This window comes from Mus caroli, chromosome 14 (assembly GCF_900094665.2).
Source record: "Mus caroli chromosome 14, CAROLI_EIJ_v1.1, whole genome shotgun sequence".
In the NCBI taxonomy this organism is placed as follows: domain Eukaryota; kingdom Metazoa; phylum Chordata; class Mammalia; order Rodentia; family Muridae; genus Mus; species Mus caroli.
The window spans coordinates 1,910,544-1,922,688 of record NC_034583.1 but is presented as its reverse complement, the minus strand read 5'-3'; the positions used below and the strand labels follow the sequence as shown (position 1 = coordinate 1,922,688).

At 37.6% G+C, this 12,145-nt stretch overlaps 1 long non-coding RNA gene across 1 annotated transcript in view; it reads right to left on the bottom strand.

Moving 5' to 3' along the window:
* Positions 1–3,844: 3,844 nt before the first annotated feature.
* The window catches only part of LOC110309569, a 19,443-nt gene continuing 11,142 nt past the window's right edge, over positions 3,845–12,145 (bottom strand). The window contains exon 4 of the long non-coding RNA XR_002379718.1: positions 3,845–4,296. This is a non-coding gene — a long non-coding RNA (uncharacterized LOC110309569). The remainder of the gene's footprint in view (positions 4,297–12,145) is intronic.

Here is a 12,145-nt window from a genome sequence, read left to right as displayed (position 1 = left end):
AAACCCTGTCTCGAAAAAACAAAAAACAAACAAACAAACAAACAAACAAACAAAAACCCCAAAACACCATGTCTGGGTGAGTCTCTAAGGTCTTTTCCAGGAAAGATTATGTCATCAAGGCTCTGACTTACACAATGTTGATAGAGTAAAAATCTGAACAGTCTGTTGGGAGCTGGTAGAAACTGAAGGATGGAGCCTGTTTAAAAGATCTGAGTTTGGGGTGGAGCTTTGAAGACATCTGGCAGTAGCCACTCTGAGCCTCACTCTGCTTTCTGTTCACTATGAATGAAGTGCTGCATCCTCTTGTCTCCAAGATGCTCCATCGCATCCCATGCTCCATTTAAACACAACCAAGGATTACAAACTCAAACCTCTAGGGATTTTGTCACAACGATGTAAAAGATCCTTGTGAAGGAAATAAACTTCAACATTACTACACCAACATATCAGTAACTCTGGTTCACGTTAAGAGTAAGGAACTCTGCTAATCTGTAAAGACGAACATGATACCCACCCTTGTCCTAACATCTTCCTCTCGCTGAGGATGATGAGGAGTCAATGACAGCACTGAATTAAGAGCACTTGTAAATGTAAAGAAGAAAACCAAAGCTCATATGATTAGGATGTTCTTACCAGGAAGATGTATTAATCTGTGAAGGGCCAGACTCATACGACTCAGACTCATAAACCACTAACCTCATGCTTTCAAATGGAGAACCAACCAATCAAAGCTGTGATCTCAAAAGGATTTAGCTGCTCACTGAAAAGCTCTGAAATGCCTTCTTTGGGGGCATACAGAGAAATTAAAAAGGAATTTACACAGAGACACAAAAATAGAATTATAACAATTATAACGTGGTACATCGAATACTGCTTATATTAAAATAAACCAGCTTGCTAATGTTGACAGAACTGGATGTGGAAGCCTAATAAGCTTGGGCAGCTATCCGAAAGGGCCCATACAGAGAACGGAACAATTGCTGGAAAGGCAAACCCTCAGCATGGACTTTCTTCAAAGGGTCAATAGAAACCAGCAGGGCCAAGAGTTAATCATAAGGGAACACTAGTGATATTCTCTACCAATTATGCTAAATGTGTAGCATTATAAATTAACTGGTAAGCTCAATGATATGCAATCAGTGATAACAAAGGGGTTAAATTTCCCGCACTGTTTATGGAACTCATTGAACTTCTGTGTCTGCTAGATCAGTACTAGTACCATTACCCCTTTATACTGCTGTGAATGAATAGAAGTATGCAAGAATGGATTGAACTAATGCATGGTGAACTTTAGTTTTCACGTAAGTTTAACCTTCTCTTTTAAACTTGTGTACCAATAAAACATGGAGTGTTTCCATATTCTTTGAAAACATATTTATGTACGTCATTTTTTAAAACTGTGTGAATGTCTGCATGAGTTTATCTGCACTATCTAAGTGTGGGTGCTCATAGAGGCCTCAGAGCTTCAAATACCTGGAACTGGAGTTTCAGGCTTCTGGAGCCGCCTGACAGAAGTTCTGGAAGCCAAACCCAAGTCCGCCACAAGATCAAGAATTGCTCTTAACCTCTAAGCCATTTCTCTAGCTCAAGGCTCGTGTGTGTGTGTGTGTGTGTGTGTGTGTGTGTGTGTGTGTGTGTGCACACGTGCGTGCGCGTGCGCGTGAAATACCTATACCATAGCCATCCTCACCTAAAAGGGTCTTTGAACAATTTAGAAAAGGAGTCCATTTAGAATGGGTCTTCCCCACGATACATGCAAATTAGTGAAAAGAAATTTTTGCACAAAGATAAAAGCTGTTCTCTTTTCTGGAAGTCTTGAAGTGGTTAAGGTGGACGAAGTCAGATTCTCTTTCCTTTCCAGATTAGTTATGATTCAGTAAAGAAGAGGGTTTTTTTTGTTGTTTTTTTTTTTTTTTTTTTTGCTCGTGGTTCAAGGGCAATACATAGGTTAAGACAGCGGGAACTTAAAGTCCCTGGTTGTGTTGCATCCATAATGAGAAGAAGCAGTGCATGCCTGTGGCTCACTTTCCTCTTACATAGTCTAGGATTCCAGCTCAGAGAAGAGTGCCTCCTATAGTGGGAGGGGTTTACAGCCCAGTCAAGAAAAATCTCCCACAGGCATCCCAAGAAGCCCTTCTCCAGGGGATTCTAAAAGTCATGACACCGGAAACTGAGATTAACACTATCAGATCCTGTCCACCTCAGTGCTGTCAAAACGTTAACTGTTAGAATTTTGTTTCATCCCAGAGAACACAGAATAATTACAAAGAGCAAGACAGCAATTATCTTTCTTAATTTTTTGAAGAGACATTTCCCTATGGTCAGGATATAGTCATACAAGATTCTATTAATGTAATTAGCAGCTGTGATAACCACTTAACGCAATGTCTTTGTTAAAAATTAAGATATTCCTCAAATAATTTTCAACTCAATCTTTTCCGCTAATATGTGCCTTCCTATGGAGGTTAGGTGACATAAAATTATTCTAATGGGAGTAAAAAAAAAAAAAAACCATAGTTTGTATATGGCCACAAAGATTGTCCAATCTAATCTGATAAGAATTTTCTAATTCAATGACACTATTGTAGTAGAAGTTGTTTTTACCTCTCCTGTATCAATGACAGTTAATTTTGTTTCTTTTCCCAACAACTTCCCAATGGCTATTTTTTTTATTGGTTATTTTATTTATTTACGTTTCAAATGTTAACCCCCTTCTCGGTTTCCCCTATGTAAACCCCCTATCTCATCCCCCTCCTCCCCGCTGCTGCTTCCATGAAGATCCTCCCCCACCCACCCACTCATTCAGGCCTCACCACCCTGGTCCCAATGGCTATTGTGTTCAACCAAAGTCTCCCATTCTAATTCTAAGAGCTGAGAAGAACTGGGAGCAAGAAAAATGGAAAGAGAGAAAAAAATCAATGATGGGGAAATAAGAATCCCTTTAATCCTGAAGCAAATATAAAATGAATTCAATTTCCACAATAGTATGCTGACTTGCAGCCAAAGACCAAAGACTGTGTTTATATTTCATTAGGAATGTATACAGTGCACATTCTCTTCTGGCTCACTAGAAGCCATGAAATAAGCTTGCTCCTCTCAGCTGTTAGACTCTGCAAGCTGAGGCTTGTTCTGTGCATTGAAGTGAACAGAAGTAGTCTGTGAGCCAGTTTTGAGTTTCAGCTTTTGAACAGTTGTCCTTATTCTTGGCAGAATTCTTGGGTAAGGTGGAAGGATTTGCTTATAGCAAAAATAACAGCTGTCATTTATTGACAGCCTACTACATACCTAACACTAGATAGGCATTCATAATTAATTTTCATATCGCAATTATCCTAAACCAGTGAAATAGGTGGGTGTATATTAAAGAAGCTAAAGCTTGAAAACAGCAAATAACTTAGTTGTATCCTAGAGAGGTACAAGTGTCAGGATGGGACTGGTTCAGAGGTCTCAAAAGTCAGTCTTTGGTGGCTCCTTGCATATTTACAAGGTGACTGAAAACTAATCAGTGACACAGAGTGGACATATCTACAGTTGTGGTTTTTTAATTTAAATATGTTAATTCTAGAAGTAGTATACTGAGTTCTGTAAACATGTCAGTGGCAAGCAGGACTGCTCTCAATGAGTAAGATGTAGACTTGAGGACTGTGGATTGCCAAATTCATTGGTGTTCACATTTCTCAGTATTAACTCAGATTTGGGCAAGCAGGGGTTACATACACTTTATTGAGAATGGTTTCTTCAGTAAATGCATCTGTGTTCTGAAGCTCTGTGGCATCCAGATTTTGCTTCCTGAACCACAGGTTTCAGATGCCACTGAGTGACCAACTCCCCAGTTCTATTGAGACACAGGCTGGATATGTTCTCTTCTGTGGGAAGACCCTGTGGTAGCTTCAGGGCTGGATGCATATCATGCGTTTAACCTCTTTCACTTGCATTGGCAACAGGATGTTCTTGTGAATTTGAGGGCTGTGTGCCTTCTGTAGTCCGGACATCTTGATCATAGTCTTTTCTTGTATTTCTTATTCTTGTAAGAATGTGCAGTTTATGAGGGTTCTGGGTGTTCCAACCATATTTTTCATGATCTTCGGGTATAGGCTAAAACAATTTATCTGCAATTCTTGATCTGGTGAATTTATGAGGAATCCAAACTCTACTAACAAGAGACTCCACACCCATTTTCACAGTCTGTAGTCTGGCTGGAGCCCTTTGAAGCTCAAAACCCTAAGCATACGGGTAGTCATTCTTCTCTTTAGAGGCCACAAGTGATAGCTGTGTCCAGTCTGAATATCTCTGCACCTGGAAGGAATAGAACCAACTCAATTTTTTTACACAAATTTTACTTTTCTTAGGAATTATCCAGAAGCAAAGAAAATGCATCAAACTAGAAAACTGATTCCAAAATATTCCAGAAGTGGTTGGAAAAAATGATAGCACCTGAGTAGTTCCTAAAAGATCTACATTAAGAAGCTTTGTTAGCATATTCATTTTCCTAAAATCTATCAGAGGATTTCACAGCTGCTTAGATGTATAGTGACTACTTAACTTATTTACCCATCTATTTAACAGCATGGAAACTGGCAATACAGCAACAACCAAGGTAAGTATAGTCCCTATCCTCGGAGGCCATATGTAGAAAAAGAAAATAAATAAGCAAGACAATAAACAAAATTGCCACAGATCAGGGTGAAGGAAATACTTCTATAAAACAATCACTAAAAGAGGTATTCCGTCTTATTTGTCAGGGGAAGCTTTGTTGAAAATTGAAGGATAAAAAGAAATTAAATATGAAAGATCCAGGACTACAAAGGCAGCAAAATAACAAAACTGAACAAGTTTCAGAACTGTGTATAGCTGTGGTAGAAGAAACTAAGGGTGAAAATCCAGAGCTGAAGACACAACTTTCCTATGTCACTGACATAGAGAAATGAAGCTGATGCTCAGGTGGAAGTTTCAGCCCTGCTGACTTGCACTCATGCTGGAGGTACTTGGGAAGACACCGGGGGGGAAAAAAGTAATCGATACCTTCCAGCTATAAACTCTGCAAGTTATACTGGGACAACAGCAACACAAATGTTATAGGAAAACCAAGCACTTTTTTATCCAATACATGAGATGGACTCCATATCTAACACTGCTAAAGTGGTCAAGAATCTAAGACTAGATAGGACAAAGGCACTCTAAGAAACCTTCTACTAAGGAAACAGCAGTAATTGTTGTGAGTTGCCCTGAAGCTGCTTGTATTCTGATGTTAATTCTGCTCCCTTGAGAGGTGTTGCCCCTATGAGCTGTCATTCACCTATTCAGGTGATCTCATGTGAACCTTCTCCCCATTCTAACTGGTCAGTAAAGGCTAGCACCTGTGATTGGGCAGTAGAGGGGAAAGATGGGACAAGAGGTCTGGGAAAGTCAGGGGAGAGAAGGAGCAGGGATTAGGAGGAGAGAAGAGTAGAAGGGGAAAGCCATGATGGAGCAGAACTGCGTAGCCAAGGAAAACCCCAAGTAGCAAAGGGTATTATAGCTGGGGAATAAGTTAGTATAGCATGAGATCTGGCCAATCTAGGCACATAGTTTATAATTATAATAACTGGATTGTGTGGTTTTTATACGGGCTTGTTGAGATTGGAAATTACTGCAAAAATTAATAGTTGCTCCTAGAAATGTATTCCTGTACTCATAGATCAGAGTTAACAGTCAGTCCTCATTAGAGAAGTTTCTTCTTGCAGTAGGTGGTAATGAACAAAGCAACCAGCAACTAGACAGTGTGCAGAGATTGAAACACTATGGGACATTAAGTCCTAAATGGTATGTCTTTATGAGACCCCTCCTCTCAAAGCTCAAGGTCTGTTCTGAAGAAGGGACAGAGAAATTGTAAGAGTCAGAGGTGATGGATGATTCCAAAGAGAAACAGTGTCTTCTGGATACAACTGGTACTCATATGAACTCACAAAATTGTGACAACTTGATAAATTCTGCATAGGTTCAAACCAGACAACATTCCAGCATTGAGAAATGGACATGGACACAAAGCCCACACCTAAGAAGCTATTTGCAACTGATACCTACTAAAAAAAATAAAAATGAGCTTTCTTCAATGAAGCATCACTGGATATTTTAGCCCAACTTACAGCTACTATCTACTTAATACCGAATGACTTAAAGTGTCAGTGGAGTTGTTAGGGTCAGAGCCTGTGGCCCTGCCAGTTCTAACATGCTAGGCCTACCCACCCATCCTCAACAGGGCAACTAAAGTGACAACTGGAAGTGAATAACAGGGAAAAAATCCAATATAGCTGCATTGGAAAGAGTAACAAATAAATAGATTTAATGATTAACACTTACTCAGATCATCGCTGGGGTCCTGACATGAGGCTTAGATGGTAAAGAAGACAAAAGGGTATACAGAGCTGAGCAGTCTTGGACAAGATGGGGGATAGTCAGTAACAGCCCATCATTGTCTATCTCCAGTTTCTTCTGAATGTTTGATGATTCCTCAATGTTATATGAAATCTCTTTCTAGGGTACAAGTTGCTCCTTTCCAGGGAACCAAAGCCCCAGCCTTTTTCTTTTCCCAAGCTGAGATCCTATGAACATGCCAGTCTTTGGTGTACATTGTTTCAGTACTCTGAGAGTCAAGAAGAGGAGTAGATGTGTCTTTTTAAGACAGTTCATTCCTGTGGGGATAGTTATCAAAGTTTTGTTTGCTTGTTTGTTTGTTTGTTTGTTTGTTTTAACAAGGATTAGAGCAATTCGCCATGTTTACTGTCGGTTTGTTATATATAGCCTTTACTGGAGGTATGCTTGCTCCATCACTTGCCTTTCCATTATCTTTTCAAGAAGGAGTGTTAGATTTTGTCAAAGACATTTTCTGTGCCTTTGAGATAATCAAGGGATTTATGTCTTTGAGAACCTTTCTGTGATACATTCCATTGATTTACAGATATCAGCTCGTTCCTAAATCTCTCTTGATCATGATGAATGATCTTTTTCATCGTTCATCTTAAACTTGGTTAACAAGTATTGTAATGGGAATTTTCCATTTCTATTCATGGAGGAAATTGCTCTGTGATTTTTGTTGTGTCTATCTGGTTTTGACATCAGGATAATACTGGTTTTATTAAAAGACTTGGAAAGTTTTCAATTTTGTGAAATAATTCAAGTGGCTTAGGCTTGTATCTTTCAAATCCTACCTTTAATAAGGGTTCTTAAATGTTTTAACCTCCCTTCTAGGCCACCACCCACCACAAGTAGTGGAAAGGAAACATTAATAGGGCAAAAGAGGATGTGGACTTTTTAGAAATAGTTCTTTGGATCAAATCTAACCTGGGTTGTCAGGATATTAGCAGTTCAGTTCCCAGGAATCAGCAGTGGCAGTTTATCCACTAGCAAACACCATTCATGAATCAGCAATAGCAGTTTGATTCAGAAGAAACCACGAAGCTCTTCCAATTGTCTGGAGTCCACAGAAGTGGCACGAAGCTGCCAGAACACCACCAGAAGTTCTGGGATCCACAGAAGGGACGGGAAGCTTCCGGAAAAACCAGAAGTTCTTTGGTGGTGTTTCTCTTTATGAAATCATGATGAAAAATGACCAGCAAAGAGTGGCAAGGTAATCCAATATCACAAAGCTTGGTCAGTGAAGACCAGCATCAGCAAAGCCCAACAAAGACCAGCAAAGAATGACAAGGTAAACCAATACCATCCAGCATCATCCATTGTCCATTGGGCTATATTTATATCCCAACATCACATGTTCTCTCAATCATTCCCTCTAGCAAAACATCACATGCCCTTTTTCTAGGCTGCCTCTAGAAAAACACCACGTGTATACTTCAAGAGAAAAAAAAATCTTCTCTTAAGACAGTTTCCAGAAAGATATCACATAACACAAATGGATCTCTAAAGAATCCAGAAATTTCCATTTCAAGCGACACTGGTGTTAGTTCTTTGAAGATCTAATACAATTCTGCAGTGAATCCATGAACTAGTATTTTTTAAGTTGAGACATTTTATAGCTACTTCAATCTAATTGATAATTTATAGATTTGTTTAAATGCTTTGTTTAAAGGTTTTATCTTGGTGTAAATCTGTATGTCATATGTATCTAAAAACTCACCTATTTCTTTTACATCTTCTAATCTGATGGAAAACAGGTTCTAAAAATATGAGTTTATTATTTTTTGAATTTTGTTGGTATCTGCTATAATCTCTTTCTCTTTATGATTTCATTAATTTGTGTCTTCTCTTTTTTTTGTTAAATTGACCAGAGCTTTGTCAATCTTGATTATCTTTTGAAAGAGTTAGCTCTTTGTAGTATTGATTCTTTGTATTTTTGTTGTTGATCCTATTTCCTATTTCGTTGATTTCTCCACTGACTTAATTATTTCTATCTACTCTTTGATTTATTCTTGTTTTTCCAAGTTCTTAAGGTATCTCATAAAGTTTTGGATTTTTTGGGTTTTTTGTTTGTTTGTTTGTTTTTGTTTTGTTTTTTTGTTTTTTTGTTTTGGTTTGGGTTTGGGGGGGTTGTTTTGTTTTTTGACATTTCACTGACTTTTTCATAGAGGCACTTTAGCTGTAAACTTCTCTTGGAACTGCCATAATAGTACACCATATACTTTGCTTTCATTTTCATTCAGGATTGTACAGGTTTTTCTTCTTAACTCCTTCAGTGACTCATTCATTGTTCATCAGTATTCTCTTTCATCTCCATGAATTTGTATACTTTCTATAGTTACTCACACTGTTGATATATAGCTTTATTTGTTGGGGTCAGAGAGAATACAGGATATTTCAATTTTCCTAAACTTGCTGAGAATTGCTGTGTGCCCTAATAGGTGGTCTATTCTTGAGAAATTAACATGAGCTTGTAATAAGTATTTGTTAGTGTTTGGGTGGAGTGTTCTATATCTATTTGCTCCATTTGATGTAGAACTTTATTTAACTTCAGTGCCTCTGTTTACTTTTTGTCTTTGATGACCTGTCTAGTAGTGAGAGTGGAATATTGAAATCTAATTACTGTGTTCAGGCTCATCTCTGACTTTATGTTTGTTTTATGAAATTGAGTGGACCTGTGTTTGGTGTATGTATTTACAATTATAATAACCTCTTGACATATTGTTTCCATAAGGAATATGAAGTGGCCTTTTAAAGTCTCTTCTGACTAATTTTGGCTTAAAGTTTATTTTTGTCTTATAATGGATAGCTGTGCCTGCTTGTTCCATTTCTTTCTCCCATTCTTTCATATCCTGGAGTAGTGTCTCATCCTCAATGGTTAAGTGTACTGCTTAGAAAAAAAGCAACGACAGCTTCTCTTCTCTAATCCTATCTGCTAGTTTATGTCTTTTTATTGGTGAGTTGAGACCAATTCAGAGTAATTACTGAAAGATGTGTACTGATTAAGTCATTTAGTTGATTCTGTAATGTTTTTCTTCCCATTAACTGTCCTGATACTGTTTAACCTCCCCCCTACTGTGACCTCATGGGTATGTTTATCCTTCTCTTCTGTATAAAGTATTTCTTCCAGTATTCTCTGTGGACCTGGCTTAGTGGTTATGTATTCCATTAGGCTGTTTTTATCATGGATAGTTTGTATTTCTCCAATTATAATAGGTAGTTTAGTAGATGATAGTTTAGGTTGGTAGGCTTGATCTTTCAGAACTTGGAATACATCTTTACAATCCCTCTGTCTACTATCCTCACCAGCTGAAAGTATGTCAAAGAGACACAAATCTTCAAATTTTTTTCTTTCTGAATTGAAATCTAGCATAGGATGTGTTAAGTACCTTTCCACTATTGGGACAAAATGCTCAAGAAGAATCAGGTTAAAAGTAAAAAGGTTTATTTTGACTCTAGTTCATGGTCATATAGAAATAACATAGATGATGATTACAGTGTAAGGTACATCTACCAATTCTACACAGTTCTGTTTTCTGTCAGACTCTAGCCATGTTCTCCATCTAGGATCTTAGGTGGGGAACAGGAATGTGGAATACACACTTTTATTTTATTGAATCCTAATTCTAGTAGCCTAATGCATCTGAGGAGAATAGACATGTTTTTTCCAAATGTCTACTGTTGCTTCAACACAAAGAATTACATTGAAACACGTAGTGTAGAATTCATGTCCCTTACATAATAAGGAATTGAACAGGATTTTACAACAAATAACCCAGGCTGAAATAATTGTGAATCTGGTTTGTATATGCTAGCTGGAACTTAAAATTAATAATAGCTATACTTCCTATTCATAGGGTTAAAGATATTTACTTTAATAATGTAAAAACAAACAAAACAAAACAAAACAAACAAAAACCAAAACAACAACAACAAAAAAACAAAACAAAAAACCCCCCAAAAACAAACAAACAAAAAAAACCCCAAAAAACCAAAAACCAAAACCAAACCAAAACAAATGTGAAGTCTGAAAGTTGGTGTCATGTAGGCATGTTAAGGCCAGAATTCAAGTTTCCTAATGCTTAGTGCTGTAGGTATTCATGATGTTAGCGTGTTTTATGGTAGAATATCTTATGCTCTTTCTGGCCATTATTGCATTTTTACTTTTTTACTAATTAACCAATATAATTAAAAGATGAGGTTTCTCATCAAAGTCTAAATTGTCATTTCTCTTGTAAAATGAGGAAATATTTGCACTGTGTCCAGGGCCAATATTAGGATGAAGAAGAATGGATATTTTGTAAGTATAAAATGTCAAACTATGCAAAAAGAATCTCAATAATCAAGGAAAACAACCTTTTGATGTAGTACTTGAATAATCAGAGTTAGTGCAGAAAAACCTATGGAGTAAAACATCAGAGACTACATGAAGAGAAACCATTGTTTGCCTCTTCTGCTCCTCCCTTCCTCTACCCTGGGAATAGTCATTGAAGCCAACTTTCTGCTCTGGCATCAACTGCCCATCAACTCTTAACATTGGCCAACGTAATAAAAGTTGAAAAGGATACAAATCAGATTGGACAATAGAGTTATTTCTTTTTTCTTTCCACGTGTATTTGTGTGTGCATGTGTGCATGCACGCATGTGTGTGTGTGTGTATGCATATGTGTATATAGGTGCATATTCACGAGCTTGTGTGTTCCAGGGATCCAAGGTTGATTTGAGAATCTTATTCCTTAGTCTTTGAGGCAGAATCTCTCATCCAAATCCAGAACTTGGCATTCAGTTACTCTTGTTAACAGATTTGTTCTGGTGGTTTCTTGTCTCTCCATTCTGAGGTTAGAAATTGTAGGTGGACTGCCACACCCATTGAGCATTTACACAGGTTCTGATGATCCAAACTCTAGTCTTCTTGCTTATATGACAAGAACTTTAACTACTGAGCAACTTGTCTAGCCTCAACATGGAGATTTTCTATATGACAATTTTATAATAAGGCTTTAAATAACCTTTCTACATAGTGAAATTATATTTAATGTATTATATAATTATCACATATTTATTTATATTATAATTACATGCTAACATATCATAGTTATAAATTATTTATAATTGTGTTTTTAACTCTTTGTTGATTCTTTATGTCACATCATGCACCCCCATTCCACTCATCTCCCTGTCCCATTTTTTTCTCTTCTCTACTGCTACCTCAATGGAATATGTGTCCTTCCTTTTCTAAATAAGCCAAAGCCTTTAGGTTGGTGTTTTGGTGTTACCTTCATTGCCTGTCTCATTCAATATTATATTTGGCAGCCATGCTTATGTTTCCTAAGATACATCAGGATGAATATGGTAGCTGATACCTGTAATCTCAGCACCCAGAAAGCTGAAGGAGCAAGACTGTGAGTTCCAAGCAAACCTTGACTACACATCAAGATTCAGCCTTAAAATCCAAACAACATCTGTGTGTGTGTGTGTGATATTATTCTATATCTTCCTCTACTCTCAAACATCATTTTCCTGGCATTTTCTCTCAATTCCATTAAAATCCATACTTTTTATTGTAACCTACAAGCCACGTACTCTAGTACTAAAGTGTCCTATTCTCGGGAACACTCCACACACAATGGCTCCTGAAGTTTTTTTCTTTTATATTGGTCAGAAATGGTGGCGCACACCTTTAATCCCAGCACTCGGGAGGCAGAGGCAGGCGGATTTCTGAGTTCGAGGCCAGCCTGGTCTACAAAGTGAG